The following is a 26,277-nucleotide window of genomic DNA, read 5'->3' on the forward strand; positions in this document are numbered from 1 at the left end:
CTAGTGACCTGCTCCCAAATTTGTGTCTTCTCACAGAAGCTGCCATAGTGCTGCCAGGCTTTGCCCAAAAATTCTTTTTCGTCCTTTGCCCAGTGGCTTCTCCTCGCAAGGCCTTGCCTACAAGCCTGGGTGTCGATTCACCAAGCAGGCTAAAGTATTAAATTGAAACACACCAACCATTAAGCATGGCTAAAGGTGAGCATGTGAAGGAAAGGCAGTGTCTGCTGTCAGATTACAACCCTTTTGAACTGCAGCCTTATACAACTGTCCTCTATGCCTATTATTTATGAGGTGAACTGAGGATATGACAGCTTCGTCTGCTGATGTGACAGAAAAAGCACATTGTTCGCTTTGAACCTTGCAGAAATGTGGAAAGCTTTCTTGCACTCCTTTCAGCATAGCCCCGCTCCAAGAACCATATTGACTTGTAATAGCTTCTGTTTATGCAGTGCAATGAGCTGAGGTCAGTGGGAAAGTGTCAGCTGCAGCGTATGACTCCGCTTTCACTGCATCATGGAACTTGGCACGGCCTCGCAGTGACAGATAACAAACTGCATTCTATAGCTTTCAAAACCCTCAAAGGATATGTGGCTGGGAAAGGCTTGCAAATGCCTTCTCTTGATTAATAGTCACAGAACTGAAGTGATCATAATTTAGTCCTAGCAAGGAGATGGACTTCTCTCCAGAAGCAATAAAGAAAGAGACAAAAGCCCACAAACCTACACAATATAAAGAAATTGTCTTTAAAGAAATTCACAGCCATCATGCCAGACACTAAATGAATTATTTCTCTCATTTCTTGTCTCACCACAGTTTCCTCCCACTTGGACACACATGTTAGGCATTCAGTTAACCTCGAGCATAGCTCTCCTGGCCCTATCACTGTATCTGCACTCCCCATCAGGAGGGTATGCTAGCCTACATTTTTGCAATGTAAAAAGAGTGACATCATTTTTTTTCTTAAAGTAGCTTGTCTGTAAGAGCACTTCAGCTGTACTGAGCTCGGCTCAGTCCCAGAATATGCTTGTTCCTGCGCACTTTCCCGTCCTGTGCTCAGCACAGTGCTCAGAGCTGCTCTGACTCACAGCTCTGTGCTCAATACCCCATTCTGAACCTCTCAGCTGCATTTGCTTCCCCATCTATAACTTTCATCGACCTCCTGCTCCTGCACTGCACTTCCTGGGAAGTGTTTTGTTCATGCACCCAGCGGAGGAATATGTTATGACAATGGAGTTTTAAGGAAAGCTTTTTGTTTTGTTGTGTCATACACTTTATCCATCCCATTTTGTCATCTGCTGGTTTTCCTTTCTTGTTCTAGCACATATTTCATTGCTAAAGCTATTTCACAAGCAGCCTTGGAAGTCAGTCCTTTTTCAGATAACAATTTTTTTCAGCTGGTCCACCTTCCTATGCACTTCCAAATCCATCAGAGAGTACTTTATTTGGCTACAGCCCTGCAATGTATATGTGAATATTTATAGAATAAGTTACAGTGCCATGATACTCTGAATGAATCACAGAATTTTTAAATGTTTTTTTTTATTTTCTTTCCAATCAGAAAATTCAGCTTGGGATTCTAACACTGAACTTCACTGACTGTGTAGAAAAAAAAAACTAAAGAAACACCAGGACCTTCACTTGGGAAAGAGTTATCTTTATTTCTTCAGGAAAAATTGAATTTTAAATGGTTTGATCACTTTTTGATCTAATAAGTGGCTGTTTCTGGTGTTTTAGACATTCAGAAATATGTGTTATGAAAATAAAAAAAATGATTAATTTTTTCTTACAGAGCCTCTGGTTGCTTTTTGGTATCCCATGCTACAAAGTGTCATTATTCTGATTTCACTGAAAGCCTTCCCCATTTATTGTTTGGTCTCCTTCTCTTAACTGAACTGCCTTGAATATTGGGTTAACAAGCCTCAGTGAAATTTCTCTTCTTTCCTGTATCCTGATAATATATACAAGTAACATGTGGCTTAAGGTCTAGAAAAAGTTTTTAATTAAAACCAAGTGCTAGAATTATACTGTCTTCGGGTTTCCTCATGTTTCCTGACTTTTTTGTGTCAGTTCACAGTAAAAAAAGTTGTTGAGAAACTTTTTTGTTACTGGTGTCTTGTAAATACCTGGATACACAAACTATTTGTTTTGTTGCTTATTGCAAGAGTACTGTTATGGATGCTCAGTTTTAGGATATTAACTGTAGGAATGGGAAATGTTTATACTTTTAAAGATACCTCTGATTATGAAATTACTGTTGAAGTTGCCTTTTTCTTCTTTTACAACATGGATTTTGTTTTAAACAGGAACACACAGCAAAATCCCGATTATACATAGCTTGTATAATCTAATATGCTGTATTTGCCTTCTGATAACCTTCACCAACATCCAAAAGTAGTTATTTCACTTTTAGTGACAGCCACTGTTCATGTTATATCTACAAATTTCCCTCTTGAAAGAACTGGTTCTCTTACAATTGAGATACCACTGCTTCTGCATTTGCAAGGACAGAGGGGGTGTAGTTGGCCTGGATTCAGTTTTACATAGCGTCTGCAAGGATTTAAACACATCAAAGTGTCTGCTAGATCGAGTGAGCCTGAATCTATTTTAGAGTCATTGCAAGTTTGATCTCCATTTTCCCAAGGTCTCTATTTATTTTAACTTCACTAAAATGTCCTCAGCATTATAAAATGAATTCGTCTTATCTTTCACTCTTTGCACCCTCTTAATGACAGCAGACTCGGAAATGTTTCTTGCAAAAATATCAACCCTAAATACCTGGGTTTTTGCAACAAAACAGGGGCACCATCTTGTATAAAAGTTCCTGATTTTCCCTGTTCAAATGGATACAATTCCTGTTTATTCTTCGGCTTTTGGTTGTAATGGGAAAGCCAGGAGGAGTATCTCAGGACAAAAACAGAAGCCTTTGAACTAATAAAAAAAAAAAATCACACTTACTTTGAAGTATTTTAAGAAAACCCTAATTGTACTTTTTTGATCCTACCACATTTTCAGGCCCATGACATCACCTGAGGAGCTTGTTTTCATTAAAAATCTCATCGTGTTTTTTGAGATGAGACCTACATCTGCCCAGATTTAGAGAACACGAGGCTGATCCAGACTCTGTCCATTCTTTTCTACTAAAAAAGTATGCAAAGACCAAAGGGGTACTTTAGTGGCACCTTAGCATTTCCATCACACAGCTCAGGTGCTGGTCTTGACTTCTTCACCCATTGCTTCCCATACTCTATTACCACCTCTTTGAGAGCACATTTACCTAACAGGATGTTTCTGCAAAATCCTTTGAAAGTCAAAGTAAACTCTCTTGTTTGCTACGAAAAAGAACTGGATCTTTATTGAATTATTCTTATTTTAGGAGTGTATAGAAACAGACTCTTATAATTAAGGGACTGGCTGAAGGCTGGCCCCTGTGTGAAGTCTGAAATTGTCTTTCTTAATCTCACATATAAATTGGTAATAATTTTAGCAGTCCACTTAAGAAGTATAATATTCAGGAGGTCTTGTTTTGTATTTATTTTGAAAATAGTTTTCTATATTTCAATATTAAAAAAAAAATAAAAATAAAAAGGAAAAACCACAAAAAAAGCCACAAAAAAAGCCCAAGAATGAGAAAAACAGTTAGAAATCTACATCTACACCAATGTCTGCTCTTGCAGAATGCTGAAAGCTATGCTTTTTACAGTGGCTTGAGGATATTTACAGGCCAGCCTCAATTCTGTCCCATTAAAAGTCATAAGGACTCTAACAAGTCCTTTCATGTGTCATCAGGGCATAGACAAATATAGTCAAAAATAAACATTGCCTCTGAAAAAATTACCTTCTTCTCTACCATGCTCTTCAAGGCCAATAATGAATCCATTATAGGAACTTTGTTATAATGGAAGCCCAAATTCTAATTTGTCTGATGGAAAATTATGAGGAAAAAAAAGGATGATTTAACTTCTCTAGTCTGTCTTTTCTTTGCCCTTTAAAACCCACTTCAGAAAAACACATAAAACCTTGCTACTCCTAGAGTAGACAATGTCCCCTTCTACGTCTGCTTCCAATAACATGAAAAATATTATTCTTGCTACAAGCTGTGCTAAGAATCTCTTTTGGGAAGTAATGACATCTTTGCATTATTAATAGCTGATTCAATCTGACTTGCTGTAGTAACAGCTTTTACCATTGTGAGATTAGGTTCAACTAACAGCCTTACAAATTTCAGCATGTCTTTATCTAGAAGGGTATTATAACACAGTGTCCTTCTCTGACCAAGAAAAGTAGCCAAACAGAAACCATGCCTGCCTCGTGTCATCAATCATGAGCAAGCAATTCTCAACTACTCTTATCCCCTCTTTTAAGGAATTATTTTTGAATCTCAGAGGGAAAGACTAAATTAAGAGGAAAAACACTTTCATGATTCTTTCTCATTTTATTCTTTGCTATTTCTTCAAATACCTCAAAGCATCTCTCCCTTCCTCTTGCTAAAGAGTATCTGTTTCTCATTGACTTCCTTACAGTGTATATTTCAATCTTTCTCCACCTTTGTTTCATTTTTCCTTTGGTAATATATTTGTTATCCATACTTCCACCCATTTACTTTCTTTCCATCCATGCTGTAAGAATGCCTATAATACTATTGAGCAGATATTAGGACTTCTTTCACAGATTTCTAACACCGCAAGGGGCAGGACTGGAAGAGTGACATTTTGACCTCTCATTTACTGCCAAATGAGCTATTGGGTGTTCTGGATACATTGGTTCTCCTTTTCCTGTCAGAGCAGGCCATTCTTTTGCAGGTATTATCTCATCAGTCTTTCAGACAAGTGTGCACACTAAGCTGGTCTGGTTCATGAGTGATCATTTGTTTTTCAATTTTGTTCATCTTCTTCTTTAAATGAATTTAGATGATACAAAAACTAAGAGTTTGAGGGCAAGGAGGATTGAAGCACTCAATGCTACAAAAGGTTGCTGATACTATACAAAATAAGGAAAACTAGAGATTTAGGACACAATTTGAAAGAAACTGAAAAATAAAAGTAGCAGATAAATAGAAACTAGAAAGAATGGGACTTTTGGAACAGTCTTTTTCTTCTCTAAGCTTTTATTTGTTTTATTACTGACACTATTTAATCTTAGATGCATATAAAATTTGTATTTTTATTTTCTTTCCTTTAAGGTGAGTTTTTCCTATCTTAGAAAAAATAGCAAGTGCCTGCTTTTAAAGCATGAAAATATTTTCCTGAAAGGTTAAAAAGAAGGAAATATGCCTAAAACAGGATGATAGTATAGGATGAGAATTAAATTGGTTTAGAAACATCACAAAATCAGTCTGTTCCTCAGAGAGTCTGATCAGGATACAAATTTTGGTTGGCAAGACAAACAAGAAGTATCTGCTGAGCAGCTAAGTCAAAATCAGCCAAGCTAAATTTAGACCAACAACATAAAATTGAAAAGGTTTCCATCACTCCTCAAATCTCAATTAACCAATTACATTTGCCTACTTTTTGCTTCCAGCAGTTTCTATCTGATGTGTTGGCCTCATCTTTGTAATACTAACAGATTTTTGGTTTAAAAAAGAAGAAACTAGCAGGAAAGTTCCCAAGATATAGTACCTTTTTCCCCATTTTCAGATTATTTTAACAACCCAGATTATTATGAAGAATGTTTTTGGTTTTGCTCAGGAGTATTGATAAACAATTAACTGTGTGTACCTCACAGGAAAATACATGGAAATATTGAAAAGTTATTTAAAAGATCAGGAGAGATTATACTACAGAATAATATTTAGACTTTTCACATTCCCCAACATAATCAGAAAATTGTTATGACCATGTTTCAGGTTTCATAGTAAAGCTATATTTTTTAGGAGAAATGAATTATTGCAGGCCTAAGAGCTATGTGGCTGCTGAAAGACTACCAAGCTATGATGGTCCCTCCGTTCAGATGAGTGCTATCAAAACCATGGTAAAACCTTAATATTGAGCTGTAAAACTCAAGGGAAAATATATTCACGTGAAGCGATTATCTCTTATGTTTCTAGACATTCTGAAGATACATTACATTCTTCTAATAATACTTGCCTTCTTTTGGATATGATATTTTAGAAGAACAGCTTGCACTTATAATCAGCACAATTTATCACCTATCCCCAAAGTACCCTGCCGTTGAAATGCCTGACATATATATTAGGTGTTGTGGATTTAGCAAAAATTGAATTATAAATTGCCTTGCCAGCTTTTGCCTCTGGAAATAATGAAAAAGTGAGCTAAAGAAATGTCCTCCTGAAGGATTTATTTTTAGTGGCAATAGAGAAAGAAACAACAAACATGGATTGACCAGACTTTATCATTTTAAGGACTGAATGTCTTTGTCTCAAGGAAAGTTTTCATTCTTTTTAAGAAAGAAAAGACTCTTCTGAGAATGCTTGAATGTCCCTGAAAATAACCCATTAAGAAAGGAAGTAAAAAATAAATAAAACCCTAACAAAACATTGATTTGTATTCGGTAAGCCCATATGAGAATTTCAAGGCCTCATGCCCAAATTAAGTCAAGTTAAATGTCATCCAAAATACTTTCTTTTCTCTTCTCTTTTCTGCTAAGTGCTGTTTCTCAATGAATGAAATTATTTGCAATGGCCTTTTAGAGTTTAACATTGTCCAACTACTCAAAATAATAGCGCCTTTAATAAGTTATCAAAATTGGCATAGTGATGTAAAATCCATTTCTAGCAATATTTCAGCATCAAATCTACATAGTTAAATTATTATAAAGATAGTCATAAATACAGTAAGATTTAGCTCTTCAGTTTTAAACTGACATCTAACATTTCTTTATGCAGTCTGTGTTGTCTCTTAACAAGTCCCTGTCCAGAGGAAAAAAGGAGCTTCTGTTCATCTACTGTTACATAATTAAAAAAAAAAAAAACAATCTGTGGGTAGACACACAAATATATACCCTGCACTCTGCATTTCAGTGAATCTTGGAATAAGCTTTCCACTTACTAACCTAAGTTGAAATTTTAGCTCAATTTGTGTCATTTTTAAAGAACTTTTACCATCTTATTGGATATTTTTGCTTTAATTAACTGATGTTTCAGCATGAATGATGAAAATATTTCTTCTTTTATCAATTTTAAATAGCTCCCAGCATTTTAGATGCAGTTGTTTTTGATACAATTATTACAAGAATACAAAACCATGGAGCTGGCAAGAGTGGGGGTGTGGATGGGAGGGGGTGGGAAAAGGGTGGAGGCGTTTGTGGAAAGAATTTCAAAGTAAGTACTTATCAGTCAAATATTGCCCTTTCTTATATTAAATTTCCTATTACAAAATTAGCTGATCATAAAGTTTCAATGTGTCTTTGGTAGTACTGGGCAAAAACTGTATGAATTGGCTTTTCATATTTGATATATTCTACAATATGACTTTCAAATTACAGCCCCGTGAAATTCAGTCACCAGTTTGACTGCACAGGTTAATAAAATTTAACTGTGCAATGCTGATATGAGTGCAGGAAAGGCATGAATTCGTGCCTAAATCTGGCTGAGAATATAAGTGATATAAATGTTCATTCAGTTCATCGTACAAAGTGACTGCTGTTTCTTAGGAAATGATGTAAAGAAAATACCAAAACAAAAGGAGGCAGAGCTGTAACTTCTGAGAAGGTGGATCCTTAGCAAACACAATGGGTAGGATCCTTACTATCAAGCAAGACAAGAATGTTCAACATTTTGAAGGACCAAGTGGATAAGCTTAGTAAAAAATAAAAATAAAAAATAAAAAACATTAGAAGAAGGTGTAAAAGGAGTTATTTATCATGAAAATAAACTCTCCATGCAATGCAGGGAATAAGATTACAGGAGACCCTTTACTTACAGAACTGGAGTGCACAAGTCTTCATTCTTTTCAAAACTCTAAGTACTAACAGCATTCAGGGGGGAAAAACCAAAACAGACACACAAAAATTGTCAAAACAAACAAGCAAAAAAAATCTTAAAGAAAGAACACAAAATAGGAGAAAGGGTGAGCTTTTCTAGTAGCTGGATTTATATTTTGTTCCATCCTTGTTTCCCTGTTAGAGGGACGTAATAAAATATAAGCTTTTAATGCCCTGCCATTTATTTTTTCTTTTATATGGCTATGTACTTGGTTTCATTGGTCACTGTAGGTGACTGAGGTTGAGGAAAGAATTAAACAATATATGCAAGAGGCCATAATTTACTTGCATTTTATAAAATGCATATATAAAGGTTTACAAATCAGGCAACATGCTGAAGAAATGTGTTGTCATCATACAGCCACAAAATATCCTGGGGATTAATCCTATGGTGGCCCTGCACTGACACCTGTAGTATATGTGGGCATTAGGTCAAAATATTAGCTGGAGCTAATGATGGGCCCATTATAGCCCTCCTTAGTGCTCATTACTTAGGGGACCTTTTGAAGGTGCTCTGTATCATTCTCTGGCTGACAGGCCAGTCAGTGAAGGTTAGCAACTCCCTCTGAAGTCCTGTTTCTCTGTTGTGGCTAACAACCTACTTGGGGTCATGGAAGGCACACATGGATTCTTCACCTAAATGACAGAAATCGTATAGGAAATAATTAACATCTGCATGAGGTACAAAGATTTCGAAGGAAAATAAATTTACTGGTTTTCGAGGTTATATTTTTTTTTTTCTGAATTGAGCGTTATCAGCACAACAATGAATCAACACTGTTAGCTTTGCACTCAGGTCAGGGACAGCACGAGTGTGTGTGATGTGTTCAGGAGCCCAGTGAAGGAGTTCTACAGTTCTACAGATGTGCATGGTGAAGGCAAGGGGTTAAAATAATATTCCTCTAATCGTAGATTAGAATATTGATGAACAATAAGGTTCTTCACAAATAGCCCTGATGCTTCAGAGCATCTTTACCTTAGATTGGTTTTCCACCTCCTTTAAAACCTCCTTTGCAACATCCTACAATTCATTATTTATTCTGATTTCCAACTTTAATAATCTACATTTGATCCACAGTTAACTTGTTTTACTATAAGCGTGGAGTATTCCCTTTCAGTTTAATGGATGCATAACGTGGAGGAATAATTGTGCTTTTCCAACTTACTTTCCATTTCTTGCATATCTTATTACATAAAAATAATAAATAACTCTTCAAATTTTATTTCTTATCTTCCTGCCCCTGCAATGATTCTAATGTCAAAAAACCCCAACATATGCAGGGCTATAGGCCTGTTAGTATAGTCTCTTTTACTCCCTAGTTTTGAATATGACCTTGTCTTTCCCCAGCTCACATACCAATTCCTATCAGATGTCAAAACTGATTTTAAAGCTGTCATATTTACTTTTTTTAGACCTTGTTTTCTGATTTCTGAATGATTATTTGGTGCATTTACATAAGTATTTATTCCATTAACTTCTCTTAGTCCTTTGCAAAATACAGAGATAAAATTATATTTACTTGCAATAGATGCTCTCCCTCCATAAATAAAAGACAATTTGGTGAAATTTATGCTTGTATATGTTTCTCCATGAAAAAGAAAACTATTAGCATGTGCATCTTTTTTCCTGGCTAACACTTACAAGCAGACAGCAAGAGACATAAGACTGCTGAAAAAGACACATTGTAGCTGTGAACAAGAAAGCATGAATAATAGTGCTGTGGAAATATTGTACCTCAAAACCTGAATGCATTCCAGCAAAAAAATGCATCACAAACTATGGAGCTGAAGACAACCATATGGAACTGCTCCATACTCAACTGCTTCTCAAAATGCAGATTTACAGATTTCTCAAAAATATGCATTGAAGTCTCCAAAACAGTAATGGTTTTATGTGTCCTTGAGAAAGAAAGAAAAAGAGAAAGATAAAAAGAAAAAGAAAGATAAAAAAAAAAAAAAAAGAGAAAAAAAAGAGAAGAAAAAAAAAAGAAAAATAAAAAGAAAAAAGAAGAAAAAAAAACAAATTAATGACCTTCCAAAGTTTGAAGCTGTTATCTGCCCAGTTTTAGTACAATATAACACATGGCATCAAGGAAGACACTCATTTGATTCATGAAGTATTTAGGTAACTCAAACTGAAACAAGTCAACATAATTTAACAAAGTTTAAAATATTGGAGTTTAGGTACATTTATTGTTCAAGGAAAATTTAAAAAGAAAAGCAAAACTAAAGGAAAGAAACATCCTCCAGTGTATCAATAGTAAAATGAAAGTCATTCCTTCATAAAACAGTCCACCATTAAAAGCCCTAATCTCTGTTCTGAATAAAAGTTTCCTTGAATATAGATCAGTAGCAAAGAAAAGCATAAGAAAGCAGCTATTTTCTGAAAATCAAGAGGAAATTCCCCAAAAACAACTGCTTCAATCAGAGGGTTCTGAGTGCCATTTACAGCCCTGAAGCTGAGCTCTTGGAACATCTCTCACATCCTCAGCATCTGACCAGGCCCTAGGGATTGGTAGGTAGCCAAGGGAAACCATTTCTGATGGGACAATGAGACCTGAGTTTGTCTATATTACAGGTCTGAGGCTACAAAAATACTGATGGACAGCTAAGAATCAAATCCAAGTCACCTCAGTCACTAGCTTAAATAAATGAGATTAAAAAGATCAATATAAAGAAATAAATTGATGTATTAAAACACCAAAATTCTAACAACCAAAGCTTCGCCAATATTTTGCAAATGCTTGAAAAAAATTGTCAATGTGCTTTGTTACCACCAAAGAATCCACTGCAAAGCTACAATAAAACAACTTATTTGTTCATTTTTTTCACTGTATTACCATTTCATTACCCCAGTGTCCCAGAATCCTTCTCACATTATTTTCAATACAGTAGAGTATGGTAGTGGGGAATCATTTCAGGCAGTTCTTCTAGAGTTCAAAATAATTTTAAAACTAATTTATTCCCCACTCTAGTCAGACAGTCTCCAATAATGGAAATAATCTGTTCCTAACCTGAGATGACTTTTGACAAGTTTCAGAGCAAATATTCATGACAAAGTCATAAGCCTTTGTTAACAGAGTTTTCCACTGGAAATGCTGACAGGTCCTTAAAGCACAGTGGTGTGAACAGCAGCTCTGTAATAAGCAGTAATTTAAAGGCTGTGCACTAGTTAACTATTAGTGCTAGTAAACAAGTGACCCTGATGGGATTTCAAATTAGAGCTTCAAGCAGCTCATTTGATATTTAATTCTCGTGCTTTCCCACCTCATGGCAATGGAAACGTTATATAGGATAACAACATTATTTAGCTCCCTAACTCACTCAATAGAAATCTGATAAAAGCAGATTAAACTTTTGTGACAATAAGAAACACTATATTTCAGCAAATTCAGCCATTTAACATTTTTCTGGTGGTAATTGCATCTACAGCTTTACACTGGCCTGTGTTGGCCATGACACTTAGCAATGAGAAGATAGTGTGTGCTATCCTATTCTGCCAAGACCAACTTTAAAATAATTATCTCTCATTTGACAGGGAGCTTGTGTCATGGAACACACCAGAGTCTTGCCACTTCCCTGCTCTGTGCCCTTTGGATAGACCAGAAGTAATCACACTGGCCCTCAGAAAATTGCTGCTTCTTCCAACCTGAAACCAGGAAGCCACAACTGACTCTACAGGGAATGCCAATGACAAGCCTAGAGTATGGAAGAGCATTTGATTTATAATCTTTAAATCAAGAACTCTTCTAATGCCTTAGCAAAATGAAACATTTGAACACGCTTTTATACTACCCCAGAGCTTCAGAGAGGTCTCGTGTCACATCCTCAGCCACACATGCTGTGGTGCTGTGCCACATGAGCTGTAAACAGCCCTGAAAATTCAAGGAGAGAATTTCACCACTGTTGCTTACATTGACCTCCTGCAGGTATATAAGGAAACCACAGCCCCTCCTCCCCCTGTTTCTCATAGTCAAATGCAGTGAGTTTTCACAGAGAGGGAACTCCTATATGCTTTTGACTGAGAAGCCAGGAAGTGATGGGATATATATTCTTTTGATCATAGTCCTCTCCAGCTCTTAGGCCCTTTAACCTCTGATAAATTGTAAAATTTTCACAGCAACTTTGTCCTTCCCCATCTATCTGCTCCTTCGATATTATGATTTAGATCTTTAAAAGATACACATAGATTTATATGTAATAGGATATTACATTTTTCATTTCACAGTTATCAATCACATCTCATAGTTCTACATGTAAAAACATGTTATCAAAGAGAAAAATCCTATAAAATGTAGGACACAAAATACACATCATTAACTGAACTACTACAAGAAGAAATACTAAATAGACAATAAAACTTTTTAAAACAAAATATTCCTACTCCATACTGCTAATATTAATTGGATGTTTAAGTACTCTTAGTATTTTAAAGAAAATTTTACAATGTATTTTGGTCTCTATAGGTAGTTTCACAATGGCATTTTTAAAAAAGTCAGTTATTCATCCAGCAAGATACCATGAAAATATGTGTATGTTCTGAGAGTCATTTTCAATTGTAAGCAGATTTGTTATGACTGCAGAAGAAAAAATCAATGAAGTAAATAATCTCTAAAATGCAGTAATCTTATCTTCCTCCCACTAATTACAAAAAAAAAAAAAAAAAAAAAAGAAAAAGGAAGAAGAAAGGAACACAATTCCTTCACCTAGTCAATCTGTTTTTGCATTTTCCAAGTAGGCACTAATATGTCTTTATAATCAAAACCAAAAATGTGTTACCGTATCTCTCCCAAATTTTGTACCACAGACGCAGCAAGTCATGACAGGTCCTTTAATTGCTAGGCATCAGTAATTTGTACACTAGAATCTTCTCACAGTTTACTGTGATATTTTTATTTTGCATTTGATTTGACCTTGCTATGTTGTTAATAGTCCTTTATTCTATTTTTAATAGGCTTGTTATTACAAAGAAGTAGTGACATCCAGAGGTAGTGTGCCCTTCCTCTAGGTGACGTTCTTGCAAGTGTTTTTACAAAACTTTGGTATTTTCAATATATTTTATTTATCTCTTTGCAATTAAATGTACCTCAAATATAATGCATGGTACATTTAAGTACCATGAGAGAAGAACTCACCCTCCTACATTTCCTTGCAGCACCAGTTATTTCTGCAAGAGTATTAAAACACCTCCCCCAGTTGTTTCTCCCCCTCCCTCTCAGGTGAAAAGATTCAGAAAACTTCTTACTCTATGTATTTCCTCAAAAACATTTTTCATATTATCATGTAACAATGAAAGAAGAGAAAAAAAATTAAGGATGTTTCCATGTCAGTTCACAAAAAAAGCAAAATATCATTTCTCAGAAATTGACTCAAGCACTTTCTCATAAAGTCAGGTACTTTTCTTTCTCTGTTTTTCTCGCAGACCTTTACAGATTTCCATATAACATGATGAAGTGTAAATCATTCTAAAACGGGTAAGTTCTAGCTGAAATATCTAATTATTACAGCACCAAGTCAGCATCACTGCAATTTGGTACAAATCCACTGACTTCATTCCTGTAGCACATGCAAGTCTGAGCTGGCTTCAGAAAGTTTAGGCATACACTTCTGCAAACCAGGGAGATAGATTCTTTTGCACTGAAATACTGAATTGGTGAAAGACATACATAGCCAGAGGTCTCTACCTATTTTCAGAAAAGCTACTTCTGGTAGAAGCAAGCCAGACCAGTTATGCATTTATGCTGGTCATTAGGGTTTGACTTGAGCTAGGGACAACACAGTTCAATAAGCAGCACAAATAAGCTCTCTGATATGAGCTGTAGCATCACTCATTTGACAAGACACAGGGCTCAATCATTTGGGAGCTGCAGCTGTCCCACAGCAACACACAGGTATCTGTGCATACCCACCTCTGCAGTGTGTTTTATCAGATACACTGGAAAAACAATACGTGCTCCAGTTCCTGTCATTTCAATCACTATCTGTGGTTGCTTTCTTTAACATGCATCTTAAATTTGAGAGGATGGAATGGTTTGCATGTCTTTTGTTTTTTCCTGGTCCTGTCAGACCTCGTTCTGTTCATCCTCCTGCTGGTTCCAGATATCTGCTGTGTGAACCTGTGGCCTCTGTTCTGGCATGCCATTTCTGTCTTTTGTCTCCAGAAACTCCTAGTCTCATTACCAAATTAATACACTTAGCAAAATTAGCATGTAGCCCAGCTGAACACTTTTTTTATTTTAAAAGTGCATTTGAGTCAGTTTACAGCTGTAGTCAGGCGTATTAGATCAGGACACAGCAAAAAGTTTGGCACTATAGCATACTTCTTTTACTGTGTTGTCTGACTAGACTGAAAGTAAAGCATTTGCCATTCAAAATGTTTTAGAACAATAAGCCAAAATGAACTTTCATGACCTATAAAAACTGGCTTTGTTTCTCATTCTTCAGTTTCTTCAGTCTTTGTTTTGGTTTGGGGTTTTTTTTGCATTAAGGTAAAAGTCTAATCCCATGAGGGACTGAGCAGGCCAGAATGTCATTAGTACAACAGTCATTAAAAATATTCAGGCTCTCATTCTGTCATTGGATATGGTCTTTTTCCAACCAAAAGAAAAAAATTAAAAAAACTAAACCAAACAGCACCAAACCATCCCTCATTATTTTTTATTTTACATCATAAAGTTGGATATCTTTAATTCTTTTAGATAAAAGGGGGGGGCTTGGTTTTGGTTGGATTTTTTTTTTTTGCACTGCAATGTTTATTCTAAACCTTCCATTTCCCTCTCCCCGTGTCCCTAGACTTTTCTGAAGTTTTCTCAGATTCTATTGTAAAATGCAAGGGACTGTATCATTCATCAAAGCACACTTTACAGAATGAGATACCAATTTACTGGATAAAGCTAGCCACTAGTCTCCTTTTTATACAGCTAAAAAAAATAAGCATCTGCTCATTTGAAAGTATCATAAGAAACCTGAGCTATCATGATACATGACACATCATGTTCCTTGCTTATTCTGTTTGTGGGCTATTTATGCTTCTGTCAGACAAGTTTGTCTTCAACATGTGCTTTCTATATAGCCTACTGGTGTAAAAAATAATTATAATGTTTATTAAATTAAAATAATGAGGTTTATATGAACTTTCAATAATGCAGACAGGCAGACTATAACTGTAAACCACATGCTATATACTTTGGACTTTTACGGCTTTTAATTTATCAAAGGAAATAATTAGCACACTTTGTGGCAGCCAGTGATGGAATTTATTCATTTGGAAGCCATGGGTTTCCTGTCATTAAAACTACATCATGTCCTTCCTTTTCTATTAAACTTCAACTGAGGGCAGTAAGAAGTCACTAAAAGGAAATGAAGAGTTTTTTTGGCAACATTCACATGCAATGATTTAATACTGCTAAAAGATAGCAAGCCATAATCTATGCCAATAAGGGATAAGGGTTCCAATTACCACATTATTTCCTTTATTTGCTGCTTTGTTTGTGGCTCAATTAACTGTGATTTGCAAACTCACTTCAATAAATTTATTTTCTCTTTGTTGACTTACTGCATTTTTCATTCCTAATTGCAAGTCCTTTTTTTTTTTTGTGGCAAATAAAATTATTTAGATCTTTAAAAAATACACATAGATTTATATGTAATAGGATATTACTTTTTTCCTTTCATAGTGATCAATTACATCTCATTAACTAAAAAATCATTTTGCTAATATTAGTGCTTTTATTTTTATTTAATATTTTTCCAAACATAAATTGCAAAATAGCTGGGTTTTCTTTAAGTTGAAAAGGAAACAAAAGCAGCAATAAATGTTTCCCTTCTCCTTCTCACCTACACACACAAAATACCCTCTGCCTTATGCACACAGCTATAAATGGCTCCTGACAAACTCAACTTGCACCACAGAAGTAGCTCAGCCCAGAGTGAAGCTGCCTGAAGGACACACATACTTTTTCTTCAAAGGAGGTCTAAAATCGAATTAGCATACAGACAGACTTACCCTCTCTTTTACAGGAGTGGGTGGTCCTTCCAGGTCATGACCAAGGTACGCCAGCACCAGCAGCATGCTGCAGCCACAGGAATTTTATTAAGTGATGCCAGGAAATGGTAAGGAATAGGTGATACACAGTACTGTAAGGTTTCTGGGGTTTAAAACGTATAGATATTAGTTTAAAATATTTCAAAATATGTAAAACAGACAGGCCTAATCCTCAGCAAATTAAGATGAAAAAATCTTCAACTGCTTCACAGATTTATAATTTCTAGTGCTTTATGTTTGCTGTACTCAATTCAGAAAAATTTCAGCACAATTTACAATTTGAATCTTCCAAATGCATATTTGATTCCTATATCTAGGATCTACCAGACAGCTTAACTGAGACAGACACTAGATATCCAGAATATTTATTATCAGAACCAATAAAACTGGGGGAGAGGAAGTCTTTAAAGCAATGTGCAGACAATTGTAAAAAGGGCCTTTATTGCAGGTCAATGGGAAACTGTTTAAATTCAAAAATATTTCCTCATATCCCCTAAAATTGGGCACTGATATTGCTGCTGAGTTTTCAAATTAAGATGTAAGATCAGAGCTAGCTAAGATTGTCATATTGTCTCCTCTAATTTGGAAAAGTAGAAGTAGGCTAGAGAGAAACCCATAAAAGAGACTTTATGACTCTCTTCAAGGCTGACATAGAAGCCAATGCTCCAATCCTTTCTCCCAGCCTCTTGCAATTACATTTCCGCAGGAAGAAAGAAAAGGAATTAGAAACAGGATAATGTAGCTTTAAATCATTTCTCCTAGTCTTTGCCTTCTAGTCAGCTTTTTTAACATGCTCCTCATATTGTTTAGTGTGACATAACAAAAAGCACAAGTTGTTTGACCCTTCGTCAATAAAAAATCATTTTGTTCTGACATCCTATAAAAATCTGTGCATGAGCCTACTAAGCTGCAGTGTCTCCTCTAATTGACAAGGAGCAAGCACTGTAAACATACAGTAAAAATCCCTTACAGACACATTAAAAGTAACTCTGACAAAAGAATACACATCATTAATACACCACGCTAACAGACAAGCATGTGCCACTGTGGAAAACACTGATGTTTACAAAACTGAGAGTTATTTCATCATCAGACTTTAAAGTTTCTGAGTCACCAGGGGTATCTTGATTGGGTTATGTCACTTGTGTACATGAGCAGGTATGACACTGCCCAAAACCTCATTGTCACAGCCAGACCTGAGAGTGCATCAGCATGGGCAAATCAGTTCGCTAAGGAAGAGCAGTGTGTTAATACATTTGACCTGACAGCACTAAAAAAGGCTGGAAGGTTTAGCTGATTGCTTATTCCTCCCCACCGCTACCTTTGAAACAGTGAAATTCAGGTGTAAACTTGCTCAAGAGCACAGCAGTTGTTAGCAAACACCGTAGCGTTGTATATGTGCAGAAAAATTGTATTCTGAACAAGAAGAATGTAGAAAACATTTTATGTTTACTGGAAAGACAACTCCTGAATAAAGATACTGTATAATATTAAAGCATATTATAAAGATACTGTATAATATTTTCAGCAGTAATACTTGTATTCTGTTTGTGATTCTCTTACTGCAGAATTAAAAAATCCTAATGTCTGTAGCAAGAAATTAAAATTTTCCTGAATTGAATACCTAATTCAATTAGGTATATTATTATTAATTCAATAAATTCCAACCAAAACCCTCTTTAGTTCCAGAATTATGATTCTTCAGCAATCTTATATGAACACATTTCTGCTTTTACTAGTTTTTCAAACAACTTTTACTCTAGTAACATATGCTTCAACATTACTTAAATATCACAAGTCTTAATGGCAATGTTCTATTACGATGTCTATTGTTAAGACTACTAAAATGGCAAAACCAGGAAAAATACTTAAATTCATTTTGGATGTCCAGTGAGAGACATTTAGGACCATCCTGAGACTGCATAGCATTAAAGCTATTCAGGGAAATTAAGCAGTGGAAAATTTCTACTTCAAAAGTAAACAAAATCTGAACTATTTTGGCTCTCAATTAAAATACTTCAGTAATGAAATACTACCATAATACCTCAGGCAGCTGTAGTCCATAATCTTACTATTCCCATCTTCCTCTGCAGCACAGACTTTCTGAGCAAGACAAGAGAAGAGGTTGCTCTATTATCCAGCCCCTGGTTGTAGTGCATAGCAGTGTGGGAGACTTCAGCCTGTGGAAGTGGAAAGAGGGAAAGAGGAACAAGGAGGCAAAAATTGAAAAATAATAAAATGTTCCTTAAAGATATTGTGGATGGCTATCTAAACTGAAATATTTTTGTACTTAGGTATTTGATTTTAGGAAATATATAAACAGCTGCTACAAGTAAGACCAGCCTAGCTGACATTTTACCATTTTCCTAATGTAGGAAAAGTAACATTCCCTGAAGTTTGTACCTTCAAAGGCAAACTCCCATCAGCTTTAGAAACACGTGGGCACTAACCACTTCAGCAAAGACAATCTTAGAGACTTAAGTGTCTTGAAAATATGATCATATGGTGAAAGCTGGGAGGAGGCAGAATAAGGAGCCACTTTCTCACCCCAGAGCACAGTCCTTCAGAGCTTTCTTCAGTAATTGCGCTGCTTCCCACACCGCCTGTCTTCAAATCACATCTCCATCCCCAAATTTCTGTCTCTTAAGGACTGAAAAGAGCATTTTCTGCTCCCTTTTTAACTCAAGGTTCAAGAGAAATTTCAGGCTTCTTAGCACACAGATGAATGAGAGGACACAGGAATGGAGTGCTCTCTTCAGCTGAAGTATTGTTAATGTTTCAAGGGGTTTTCTTGCTTACAGTGAAGACAGAGGGTTTGAACATGGCACAAGCTGTGTGTATAGTGGCTGAAGGGAAGTGTCTGTGCTTCCTCAAAGGAAATTTTCCCAACTCTCCCAGGGCTTTCCTTGCTTCCTAAATTCGACATAGTCTGAAATAAACTTGCCCCAATAATGTATGTGCTAAATACCCCAGTCTGCAGCTCTGTTCCTGTTTGATTGTACTACTTGCTAACATGAACATAGCCTGAGAGGAACAAGCATCCCCAGAAAATTTCACAGAAGAGTGCCTGTTCTTTGAGTAATTGCCTAAGAGATGAGTGAATTGAGAAAAACTATCTTTTTGACAAGGAAATTAAAACTGTTAGCCAGGTCTGTCTGTACAACTGATGGAAAGAGGGATCAAAACCACCGAAGATCACCAAAAGCAAAATTAGCAAAGATTTCCCAAATCTGGGAGGGCAGGGTTTGTTTCTCTGTCATCACTTATGGAGAACTGAGGAGGAAGAAAATGAAAGAGAGGGACAATATGACTGAAGCTTCATTTGCTGCAGAAAGTGAGGGTGGGATAGCAAGGGGGGAAAGTGTTTTGTAAGCAAGATGAAGTAAACCTTTACCTTTTAGCAATTCCTTCTCTTTTTATCTTTTGTGGTGTGTTCCCTGGCTGCCCATATGTCACCCTGGTAAGAATGAAACTATTGAGGGAACAGGGGGTCTCTTCCATCCCACAGATAACTTGGTAGCTGTAGATGAAGGTGTTCCCTAAGATGCCTTGTCTTTGGTGGGCAGATTAAAACAATGATGCTTTCAAAAGAAGCAAATCTCTCCAAAGTCACTGTATGTGAAATCTGTGAGAGGCACATCCTTGTACACCTGCAAATACATCAGCTGATGGAGGGCATAAGCAAATCTCCTAGAAAAAGAGCTTTATGTATAATGTGTAAGTCCACAGTCCACCATGAGCCAGTTCTTTTGTGAAACGGGGTCCTCTGCTCAACTAAGTGAATAATCCACAATTAATTGCCTACAATGAACAGATCCACACCAAATGTGTGAGACCAATCATTAGAAAAATAGTTTAAAGAATAAGCAAAAAACAGAATTATCAATCTGATTATATTCAGGACTCATCAGGAGTTGTTTAGACTTGTTTCAGAAATTATAATAGAGATTTAAGGAAAAATAGGAGGAGAAGAAAATTCAGAGAAATACAATGAATGCACGTATGTAATTTGTCACTCAATTTAGTAGACACTGCAAAAAATTCAAGAACAGGAGAGTATAAGAGAAATTACAGGATTTAACTGTAGAAAAACATGTACTTCATATAGTCCTAATATATCTGTAATAAAGTATAAATATTCATTACAATGCTGGAGATAAAGTTCCTGTTTTCCTTTCTAATCTTTGTAAAAATCCCTCTAATACTGTTACTTTTGAAAAAAAAAAGATAATGCAACTTAATCCCATCGAGTATTTTTAGGTCAAAATATTGTGTGTGATTTATGCACTATTACCCAGTAAGTGACAAGTGCCAAATGCTTTATCAGTCTGGAACCTAGGAGGGTTTTGCCACAGGGCTTCCCAGTCTGCTTGCTCTGCATAGCTGCTTAAATGGTTTAAGTGATCACAACGAGGTGGAAATGTTAACCTCCTTCACGCCAGACCAATTACATGACTGATCAGAAGAATCAGCATGCACCACATGTATGAATGGCCTTAGCAAAATCCACACCAAAACTAACTTCTAAATTCATGATACATTCCTTAGCTCTACCACTTTCATGAAAGAAGAAGCTTCTTTTGCCCCACTGCAATAATACTTCAGAAGATGGTAATATTGTATTAGATACTGCTCACATAGCAGGAAAGACAGTCTATTTGCAGGAGAGGGATTTGATGCTGCTGCTTATTAGTGCAGATATTTAGCAGTTCACTATATTGCAACCAGGTCATTGGTTCCCATCCCATGGTTTCCATCCCATCCCATGTCACAGATGAACAAACCTCCAGGAATAAAATTAAACCTAGATTAAATTCCCTTAAAAATAAACTTTAAAAACTCATGAGGTTACACAAGGCAAACTTTTTTTTTTTTTCCTTTTCCAGTTGTAATGTGCCTTTTTACTTTCAAACTCCGTGAAAAGAAATGTCAAAACATTTGAAAACTGAATCTTGAGCTATCTCCAGACTGTTCAAATTCACTTTTTAATCTAACTAAACATCATATAAAATAACCTTTTCTCTACCGTAAATAATGGATTTCGAAAACACCCTATATATAGATCATAAAAGTAAACAATATTTTAGTCTACAGATAAATTAACTTTGCATGGCTGACTGTAATTTTCTCTCATTTATAGCAAAATTAAATACAGTTGATTATACAAAAAGTGCCCTAAATGACACATTTTATAAAAATATGGAAAATTTTGCATGGAATACTGGATATTTCTTGGGTGAAAAATCTTGGATTTCACATTTATTACAAATTTTAAATCTTTTGAACTGAACTGCTTGGTGAGCTGCAAATACCATCTAGACCTGCCATTTTCATACTCTTTCCAGAGTCTGGTTTGGACACAATTGGAGGCAGAATACAGCTTTATGTGGTTCTTCTTTTGATCTAGGATGGCTTGGTTTTACAGTGTTAGATATTGTACTGCTTGGTAATTTTAATACAGCGTGGTTTTCTTCAGTTTTAATGTAGATGGATATTTCCTAGTGTTAAAAAAAATAGAAACAATAGAATTTTTTTTATTTTTTTTTTTAACAGAAGTGTTCACTCAAAAGAAATCCAGCAGCAGTGTGCATGGGAAGGGTACTCATTCCTATAAATCATGTCTCCTCAGTCTCTTCTTGTTAATATATTTTATGCTGTTAAAATAATGACAGAGAAAGTAGAAATGTAGATCTGAAATGTAAGAACAATGCCAGTAAGCAAATAATACTAATTACACCAGAATTTTTTTTTAAAAACTGCAATAAATTAAAAGGAAGCTTGCATTCCTTGAATTACACAAAATACTACAATGACACAAGGACAGTAAGACATGAAAGCATCTCTACTGAACAGCAGAAGAAATGGTGGAAATTGATAAAAGAACTATAGAGCTCATGGTGCAGATACCAGGAGGAACATTAAGATGGAAGAAGAAAACTTCGAGGTAAACACAATTCAAATGCTTTTGGATTAGCAAACCACAAATCAAAAAATATAAATACTAATAAAATTCAACCTACCAAAACTTCATTTGGTAGAGAGGGAAGAGAACAGTCTTTTTTTTTTCAGGTTGCATTATATATTTCTGCACAAAATGAATAATGCTACATGTATGGAAAATGGTACTACAATGTGACTGGGCAGCACCTCTTCAGGCAGATGTAAATGTTTAAGCAGGGTGTTACACTGTGAGTTGGGGAGCTTCTTCAAATTCTTCTGATAAAGAGCAACAACAGAACTGAACAGCTGTTTATCAGCCAGATCAGCCAGTTTTCAAATGCAAATTACCAAATCATACCACTGCAATAAGGTGATACTGCACAAAAATTCCTGCACTTGCTCCACAGTTACATGCTGATGTAGCTTTGCATTTGAAGTAAAATCACATCAGATGGAATGTTACAGAATGATAAAGCAATACATGTGAGATTATGCATTAGCTTAAATATTTTATTGAAATCATTCTGCCACGGGAACCATGCAGATTATATTCACATGACCAGTTTATTTGAATTTTGTATTTTGGTTAATCCTTACAGAAAATCTCTTCAGTTATTCTTGGAAGAGGGTGTGAGTACTTCACACAAAAATTTCAACTTCAAGTTGTAACAGAAGCTAAGCTATTTCAGAGAAACCTAAAATCCTTGTGACGTTTAAAATTGTTCTCAGAATCTGAATAACCACATCCCATAAGGAAAAGCTCTTGGAAAACTCTTTTTTCCTCTGTCATCATATTCCATTCAATGTGATTCCATTCAGTACATGATGCAAGTATGAATGTAAGCACAAGCCTGTAGGCTCTGGATTCCATGTTCACCTACAAGGCAGAGGCCCACAGCACAGTAGAATATAAATGCACAGATAAGTCCATTTTTGCCATACATATTAAAACAAACATTCCCAATAGAATCTGAAGTTCAGGTCTTTTGTTGAACCTAAAAAGCTTAAGTGTGCAGTCTTCATCTGGAGTCAAATTCAGCTCCTGACATATATATTTTATCTTAGTTCAGATCTAGTTATTTTTGTTGGCAGAAGAATTGGTGCTAAAATCCTAACACATTCCAGTTTTCCCATTCTATTCCACTTTAGTATATGGATTATCTGAAAGGATGTCCCTATACAGTTCAATGAAAGTTAATGGGTCAAGCTACAATGTCCCTGAAACTTTACTATTCAGAACTCAAAACTCTTTCAAACTAACTTTAGAGAATGCCGGAGGTACTGAGACACTAGTTTATTTGTTTAGGCAATAATTGTCCTCTGCCTCCAGAGAAGCCCTAAAATTGCTTCTATGTTTAGAATCAAGATTGGTCTGTTAAGGCTGCTTGTCACAAAGTTTCACCACTTTTTAGAACTGTTTATTCCCACTACCCTATTTTCCAATTTAGACCATTATGGAGTTTGATTGATGTATCTGCCTGACACAATATAGCAGGAACACTAGAATCCTTTATCAGATGCCTTAGGCAGTACAATTACTATTTAGGGGTTACAGTGACATTGTTTGTTAAAGGTTTATTGCCTGCCTTTCAGAACAAACATTATTATTTGTAGCTATTGGGGTTTTTACTGTCTCAGTTTGGAGGGAAAAGACAGTGAAAATACATCAATATAAGAAATAGGTAGAGACTCACGTTCCCACCCTTTGGCAGACACATGACATTCTGCTGGAAATGACTGCTGTTAGTGACATTCTTGTATAGAGGTGAAGCAAAAAAAGTTTCTGGTCTTGGTCCCTTGACTAGAATAAGGAATGATCAGCCTCTTCAGTGGTGGAAAATTGGGTATTACTGCTTTATTATTTATTATTATTACTTCTTTATTATTTATAACTGCTTTTATTAATGCTTGTGCCAGTACTACAACAGATACTGACTGTACAAGAGGTGAGTCAGAGCAGCTACAGCCACAGAAAAATAGACTGGGAAGGGGACTTGAAAAGTCATCTGGTCTATCTCTTGCCCCAGGATATGATCAGCTCTAGCTGTGTAATTCTTGAAAATGTTTGTTTGGCTTGTACCTAAAGACCCTCCAGAGCTGGAATGCCCCAAATATCTCTACATAATCTCTTCTTGTTATTAAGTCCTCCAAATTCACTACCTGGTGGTTGAGAATGGATCTTTCTGTCTGAATTTCAGACAGGCTCGCTCTTGCCACAGCCAGCATGGACACAAATCATTACTCTCTTTTTTGCAACTCTTCATTCAGATGCAGTGACAGTGTAATTCCTTTGGTGAAACATGGTTCCTCTCCTGCTCCTTTGTGCCTGCAACTTCCTGCAAGGGGCTACTACACAGTTTAGGAAACAGATTAGGGATGGCCATGGTGGAATGGAAGAGGAGCAGGAGAGGAGATAAAATCTCCTTTATGACTGAGCACAATCCTTTAGTTCTCTTCACCCTGCTCATTCTATCCCTTTGAAGTTAAAAGTTACAATGACTTCAATGACTCATTCCTGTAGATAACTTCATACCTAAAGAGCTGGCTAAAAGAGCTGAAAGAATATTTAACCCTCTTTTAACTAAAACTGAAGCCTTTGCAAATATTAAACTAAACAGCCAAAATAATAAATATAATCACAGATATATGCATATATAGCATGAATCTGGTTTAACTACCATTTTGCTTTTCCTAGGCACTCTTTAAATGTCTGCAGATTTCCATTTATTTTCATTATTTAACCACTTCTGGGAGTACAAGCATTTTTATTATCCATTAAACAATGGGTAAACAATCATATTCCATCAGTGCATTTATCATATAACAGTCATAGCTTGACAGACTTCAGAGCTGTCTTCACAGCATTTACCAGAAGCCACCTGATTTGACAACTAGGAAATACACAATTCTGAATTTCAGTGCAAATGATTTAAACTCATAATCAGTAAACCATTCTCAAGCACCGTAATTGCCATTACAGTAAAAGAAAATATTCTGTGCTTTGCTGTAGAATAGTCCTAGAAAGGTTTTCTTTAAAAAAACGGTAGGTTAGGCAACAAAAATTGTTTTTCAAGGCAGACAAAATCTATACCAACTCCTATACCACTGTCCAGCGATGTCATGTTGGTTTGCTCTGGGTTTCGGTGTTTGTGATTAAACATAACAATGTTCTCATTGTGACTTTTCAATTGAAATTAACATAGCTTCCTTCCTACAACTGGATCTTTTTCAGGTCCTATGTGAATTTCCTTTATTAACATGTCTTGGCTTCAAATTTCTCTTACTCTTCCTTTCCTCACTTCTTTTAGAAACTGTTTTTTCAGTCCCTGATTCGTCTCCCCGTCCCTCTCACTAAACAGCACCTTACCTGACATGCTCTTCTCAGTCTCTTATTTCCATGGTAAAGTTGGCCCTTTGGCCTTAAACTGAATTCTCATCTTCTGTATTTTCCCTCTTTATCTTATCCATCACAGGTGTATGATCCAGTGTACATTCAGTTGGGGGGCAGGGACACAGTTCCTGACATTTGTGTCCCACAATTTCATAATAAGATTTTTGCTGAAATGACTGGAAAGATAATAAAAGATCAATTTGTTTAGACTCAGATATTAAACTTCCAGTCTATATTTCTTGAGAGTTTCAGTTTGGTGGGACTCGTACCAACATTTCATATGGAACGTCTTCATTTGCTTGTGTTTCCACACTTTGCACCTTTTGTAATCAAGCAATCCAACAGAGCTTCATTTGGTATCTTATCTGGTCTGGCCAGCCCAAATAGGTATAGCAATCTATGCTGAAAAAGAAATTTCATTTGGCCCCTGCAAAACCTCTCCAAATTTCCTCTCTCCCACCACTAGAATTAAACACGCGGTGAACATAAAGAAAAGCATGAACCTTCTCCACCTGCAGAATTTGCAGAAATAAAATAATAATAATGGGTTCTGTCAGCTGAGGTAAATCAACATTGTTTGCCCAGAGGTATTAGAGCCTCACTAAGGTGATATCAGTAGCAGCTAAAGAGTTGGTCAGTGTATTTGCAAGATAGTTTTCAGATTAAATCCCCTGGATATAAAAATCTTTTCTGTTCTTACCTTAATCTTTTTCCTGCCATCTGACCATTCCAACGGAGTCAATGTGGAAACCTCCCCACTGGAAACACTGAAACCAAAGGATGTGCTGTTACCAAAAGTGTCTGTTAACAGAACATCATGATGTTTTGTTCTACAATTCCAGCTCTAGGTGGCTGAATCTTTGAAGTCCTTCCAAGAACCCTAAGTTTCTATTTTCATTAATGGAAACAATTGGCATGTACCCGGGTTCTCAGAGGTAGTCCCTTAGTGTCTCTGTTCATAGCT

Source organism: Cyanistes caeruleus, chromosome 5 (assembly GCF_971803275.1).
Source record: "Cyanistes caeruleus chromosome 5, bCyaCae1.hap1.1, whole genome shotgun sequence".
NCBI lineage: Eukaryota > Metazoa > Chordata > Aves > Passeriformes > Paridae > Cyanistes > Cyanistes caeruleus.